Here is a 7,136-nt window from a genome sequence, read left to right on the forward strand (position 1 = left end):
TTTGATCGTTTCCTGGAAGACCGGTAGTAGTTTCAGAAGCCCATCTGGAGTCATTCTGTAATCTGTGGACAATCAGAGTGTTGATTAAACACAGAAATAGCAACGGGATTGAATACAACAGGCACCATGCGGGCTTTTCTCCATGGGAGTAATGTCTCAAACTGTCTACGCTTTGATCGTTCCCTGGAAGAGCGGTAGTAGTTTCCGAAGCCCATCTGGAGTCATTCTGTAATCTGTGGACAATCAGAGTGTTGATTAAACACAGAAATAGCATCGGGATTGAATACAACAGGCACCATGTGGGCTTTTCTCCACGGGAGTAATGTCTCAAACTGTCTACGCTTTGATCGTTCCCTGGAAGACCAGTAGTAGATTCCGATGTACATCTGGAGGCTTTCTGTAATCTGTTGACCTGCAAAGTGTTGATGAAACACAGAAATTGCATCGGGATTGAATACAACAGTCACCATGCCCACTTTCCTCCATGTGAGTATTGTCTCAAACAGTCTACGCTTTGATCGTTCCCTGGATGACCAGTAGTAGTTTCCGATGCACAATAGGAGGCATTCTGTAATCTGTGGACTATCAGAGTGTTGATTAAACACAGAAATTGCATCGGGATTGAATACAACATTCACCATGCGCACATTCCTCCATGGGAGTAATGTCTCAAACAGTCTACGCTTTGATCGATCCCTGGAAGACCAGTAGTAGTTTCCGATGCTCATTTGGAGGCATTCTGTAATCTGTGGACTATCAGAGTGTTGATGAAACACAGAAATTGCATCGGTATGGAATACAACAGTCACCATGCGCACTTTCCTCCATGGGAGTAATGTCTCAAACAGTCTACGCTTTGATCGTTCCCTGGAAAACCAGTAGTAGTTGCCGATGCACATCTGGAGGCATTATGTTATCTGTGGACCTTCAAAGTGTTGATAAAACACAGAAATTGCATCGGGATTGAATACAACTGTAACCATGCGCACTTTCCTCCATGGGAATAATGTCTCAAACTGTCTGCGGATTGATTGTTCCCTGGAAGACCAGTAGTAGCTACCGATGCACATCTGGAGGGATTCTGTAATCTGTGGACTATCAGAGTGTTGATGAAATACAGAAATTGCATCGGGATTGAATACAACAGTCGACATGCGCACTTTCCAACATGGGATTAATGTCTCAAACTGTCTGTGCTTTGATCGTTCCCTGGAAAACCAGTAGTAGTTTCCGATGTGCATCTGGAGTCATTCTGTAATCTGTGGACCTTCAAAGTGTTGATGAAACACAGAAATTGCATCGGGAATGAATACAACAGTCACCATGAGCACTTACCTCCATGGAATTAATGTCTCAAAGAGTCTACGCTTTGATCGTTCCCTGGAGAACCAGTAGTAGATTCCGATGTACATCTGGAGGCTTTCTGTAATCTGTTGACCTCCAAAGTGTTGATGAAACATAGAAATTGCATCGGGATTGAATACAACAGGCACCATGCGGGCCTTTCTCCACGGGAGTAATGTCTCAAACTGTCTACGCATTGATCGTTCCCTGGAAGACCAGTAGTAGTATTTTGCGATGAACATCTGGAGGCATTGTGTAGTCTGTGGACCTTCAAAGTGTTGATGAAACTCAGAAATTGCATCGGGATTGAATACAACATTCACCATGCGCACTTTCCTGCATGTCAGTAATGTCTCCAATAGTCTACGCTTTGATCGTTCCCTGGAAGACCAGTAGTAGTTTCCGATGCACAATAGGAGGCATTCTGTAATATGTGGACTATGAGAGTGTTGATGAAACACAGAAATTGGATCGGGAATGAATACAACAGTCACCATGCGCACATTCCTCCATGGTAGTAATGTCACAAACAGTCTACGCTTTGATCGTTCCCTGGAAGACCAGTAGAGGTTTCCGATGCACATCTGGGGGCATTCTGTAATCTGTGGACCTTCAAAGTAATGATGAAACACAGAAATTGCATCGGGATGGAATACAACAGTCACCATGCGCAAAGGGAGTAATGTCTCAAAAAGTCTATGCTTTGATAGTTCCCTGGAAGACCAGTAGTAGTTTCAGATGCACATCTAGAGGCATTCTGTAATATGTGGACCTTCAAAGTGTTGATAAAAACACATAAATTGCATCGGGATTCAATAAAACAGTCACCATGCGCACTTTCCTCCATGTGAGTGATGTCTCAAACAGTCTACGCTTTGATCGTTCACTGGAAGACCAGTAGTAGTTTCCGATGCACATCTGGAGGCATTCTGTAATCTGTGGACTATCAGAGTGTTGTAGAAACACAGATATTGCATCGGGATTGAATACAACAGTCACCATGCGCACTTTCCTCCATGGGAGTAATGTCTCAAACAGTCTACGCTTTGATCGTTCCCTGGAAGACCAGTAGTAGTTTCTGATGCACATATGGAGGCATTCTGTAATCAGTGGACATTGAAAGTGTTGATGAAACTCAGAAATTGCATCGGGATTGAATACAACAGTCACCATGCGCACTTTCGTCCATGTGAGTAATGTCTCAAACAGTCTACACTTTGATCGGTCCCAGGAAGACCAGTAGTAGTTTCCGATGCACAATAGGAGGCATTCTGTAATCTATGGACTATCAGAGTGTTGATTAAACACAGACATTGCATCGGGATTGAATAGAACAGTCACCATGCGCACATTTCTCCATGGGAGTAATGTCTCAAACAGTCTACGCTTTGATCGTTCAATGGAAGACCAGTAGTAGTTTCCTTTGCTCATTTGGAGGCATTCTGTAATCTGTGGACTATCAGAGTGTTGATGAAACACAGAAATTGCATCGGTATGGAATACAACAGTCACCATGCGCACTTTCCTCCATGCGAGTAATGTCTCAAACAGTCTACGCTTTGATCGTTCCCTGGAAAACCAGTAGTAGTTTCCGATGCACATCTGGAAGCATTATGTTATCTGTGGACCTTCAAAGTGTTGATGAAACACAGAAAGTGCATCGGGATTGAATACAACTGTCACCATGCGCTCTTTCCTCCATAGGAATAATGTCTCAAACAGTCTGCGGATTGATCGTTCCCTGGAAGACCAGTACTAGTTACCGATGCACATCTGGAGGCATTCTGCAATCTGTGGACTATCAGAGTGTTGATGAAAGACAGAAATTGCATCGGGATTGAATACAACAGTCACCATGCGCACTTTCCTGCATGTCAGTAATGTCTCCAACAGTCTACGCTTTGATCGTTCCCTGGAAGACCAGTAGTAGTTTCCGATGCAAAATAGGAGGCATTCTGTAATATGTGGACTATGAGAGTGTTGATGAAACACAGAAATTGGATCTGGATTGAATACAACAGTCACCATGCGCACATTCCTCCATGGTAGTAATGTCTCAAACAGTCTACGCTTTGATCGTTCCCTGGAAGACCAGTAGAGGTTTCGGATGCACATCTGGGGGCATTTTGTAATCTGTGGACTTTCAAAGTTTTGATGAAACACAGAAATTGCATCGGGATTGAATACAACAGTCACCATGCGCAAAGGGAGTAATGTCTCAAAAAGTCTATGTTTTGATAGTTCCCTGGAAGACCAGTAGTAGTTTCCGATGCACATCTGGAGGCATTCTGTAATCTGTGGACTATCAGAGTGTTGAAGAAACACAGATATGGCATCGGGATTGAATACAACAGTCACCATGCGCACTTTCCTCCATGGGAGTAATGTCTCAAACAGTCTACGCTTTGATCGTTCCCTGGAAGACCAGTAGTAGTTTCTGATGCACATATGGAGGCATTCTGTAATCAGTGGACCTTGAAAGTGTTGATGAAACTCAGAAATTGCATCGGGATTGAATACAACAATCACCATGCGCACTTTCCTCCATGTGAGTAATGTCTCAAACAGTCTACACTTTGATCGGTCCCAGGAAGACCAGTAGTAGTTTCCGATGCACATCTGGAGGCATTCTGTAATCTGTGGACTATCAGAGTGTTGATTAAACACAGAAATTGCATCGGGATTGAATACAACAGTCACCATGCGCACATTCCTCCATGGGAGTAATGTCTCAAACAGTCTACGCTTTGATCGTTCCCTGGAAGACCAGTAGTAGTTTCCGATGCTCATTTGGAGGCATTCTGTTATCTGTGGACTATCAGAGTGTTGATGAAACACAGAAATTGCATCGGTATGGAATACAACAGTCACCATGCGCACTTTCCTCCATGGGAGTAATGTCTCAAACAGTCTACGCTTTGATCGTTCCCTGGAAAACCAGTAGTAGTTTCCGATGCACATCTGGAGGCATTATGTTATCTGTGGACCTTCAAAGTGTTGATGAAACACAGAAATTGCATCGGGATTGAATACAACTGTCACCATGCGCACTTTCCTCCATGGGAATAATGTCTCAAACAGTCTGCGGATTGATCGTTCTCTGGAAGACCAGCAGCAGTTACCGATGCACATCTGGAGGGATTCTGTAATCTGTGGACTATCAGAGTGTTGATGAAATTCAGAAATTGCATCGGGATTGAATACAACAGTCGACATGCGCACTTTCCAACATGGGATTAATGTCTCAAACAGTCTGTGCTTTGATCGTTCCCTGGAAGACCAGTAGTAGTTTCCGATGTACATCTGGAGTCATTCTGTAATCTGTGGACCTTCAAAGTGTTGATGAAAAACAGAAATTGCATCGGGAATGAATACAACAGTCACCATGAGCACTTACCTCCATGGGAGTTATGTCTCAAAGAGTCTACGCTTTGATCGTTCCCTGGAAGACCAGTAGTAGATTCCGATGTACATCTGGAGGCCTTCTGTAATCTGTTGACCTGCAAAGTGTTGATGAAACACAGAAATTGCATCGGGATTGAATACAACAGTCACCATGCGCACTTTCCTCCATGTGAGTAATGTCTCAAACAGTCTACGCTTTGATCGTTCCCTGGAAGACCAGTAGTAGTTTCCGATGCGCAATAGGGGGCATTCTGTAATCTGTGGTCTATCAGAGTGTTGATTAAACACAGAAATTGCATCGGGAATGAATACAACAGTCACCATGCGCACATTCCTCCATGGGTGTAATGTCTCAAACAGTCTACGCTTTGATCGTTCACTGAAAGACCAGTAGTAGTTTCCGATGCACATCTGGAGGCATTCTGTAATCTGTGGACTATCAGTGTTGATGAAACACAGAAATTGCATCGGGATTGAATACAACAGTCACCATGCGCACTTTCCTCCATGGGAGCAATGTCTCAAACAGTCTACGCTTTGATCGTTCCCTGGATTACCAGTAGTAGTTTCCGATGCACATCTGGAGGCATTCTGCAATCTGTGGACTATCAGAGTGTTGATGAAAGACAGAAATTGCATTGGGATTGAATACAACAGTCACCATGCGCACTTTCCAACATGGGAGTAATGTCTCAAAAAGTCTACGTTTTGATCGTTCCCTGGAAGACCAGTAGTAGTTTCTGATGCACATCAGGAGGCATTCTGTAATCTGTGGACCTTCAAAGTGATGATGAAACACAGAAATTGCATTTGGATGGAATACAACAGTCACCATGAGCACTTTCCTCCATGGGAATAATGTCTCAAACAGTCTACGCTTTGATCGTTCACTGGAAGACCAGTAGTAGTTTCCGATGCACATCTGGAGGCATTATGTAACGTGTGGACCGTCAAAGTGTTGATGACACACAGGAAATATATCGGGATTGAATACAAAAGTCACCATGCGCACTTTCCTCTATGGGAGTAATGTCTCAAACAGTCTAAGCTTTGATCGTTCGTTGGAAGACCAGTAGTAGTTTCCGATGCACATTTGGAGGCATTCTGTAATCTGTGGACTATCAGAGTGTTGATGAAACACAGAAATTGCATCGGGATTAAATACAACAGTCACCATGCGCACTTTTCTCCGTCGGAGTAATGTCTCAAACAGTCTACGCTTTGATCGTTCCCTCGAAGACCAGCAGAAGTTTCCGATGCACATCTGGAGGCATTCTGTAATCTGTGGACAATCAGAGTGTTGATTAAACACAGAAATAGCATCGGGATTGAATACAACAGGCATCATGCGGGCTTTTCTCCACGGGAGTAATGTCTCAAACTGTCTACGCATTGATCGTTCCCTGGAAGACCAGTAGTAGTATTTTGTGATGCACATATGGAGGCATTCTGTAATCAGTGGACCTTGAAAGTGTTGATGAAACTCAGAAATTGCATCGGGATTGAATACAACAGTCACCATGCGCACTTTCCTCCATGTGAGTAATGTCTCAAACAGTCTACACTTTGATCGGTCCCAGGAAGACCAGTAGTAGTTTCCGATGCACATTTGTAGGCATTCTGCAATCTGTGGACAATCAGAGTGTTGATTAAACACAGAAATAGCATCTGGATTGAATACAACAGGCACCATGCGGGCTTTTCTCCACGGGAGTAATGTCTCAAACTGTCTACGCTTTGATCGTTCCCTGGAGGACCAGTAGTAGTTTCCGATGCACATCTGGAGGCATTCAGTAATCTGTGGACCTTCAAAGTGATGATGAAACACAGAAATTGCTTTTGGATGGAACACAACAGTCACCGTGAGCACTTTCCTCCATGGTAGTAATGTCTCACACAGTCTACGCTTTGATCGTTCCCTGGAAAACCAGTAGTAGTTTCCGATGCACATCTGGAGGCATTATGTTATCTGTGGACCTTCAAAGTGTTGATGAAACACAGAAATTGCGTCGGGATTGAATACAACTGTCACCATGCGCACTTTCCTCCATGGGAATAATGTCTCAAACAGTCTGCGGATTGATCGTTCTCTGGAAGACCAGCAGTAGTTACCGATGCACATCTGGAGGGATTCTGTAATCTGTGGACTATCAGAGTGTTGATGAAATACAGAAATTGCATCGGGATTGAATACAACAGTCGACATGCGCACTTTCCAACATGGGATTAATGTCTCAAACAGTCTGTGCTTTGATCGTTCCCTGGAAGACCAGTAGTAGTTTCCGATGTACATCTGGAGTCATTCTGTAATCTGTGGACCTTCAAAGTGTTGATGAAACACAGAAATTGCATCGGGAATGAATACAACAGTCACCATGAGCACTTAC

This window comes from Schistocerca gregaria, unplaced genomic scaffold (genome assembly GCF_023897955.1).
Source record: "Schistocerca gregaria isolate iqSchGreg1 unplaced genomic scaffold, iqSchGreg1.2 ptg000178l, whole genome shotgun sequence".
Classification (NCBI taxonomy): domain Eukaryota; kingdom Metazoa; phylum Arthropoda; class Insecta; order Orthoptera; family Acrididae; genus Schistocerca; species Schistocerca gregaria.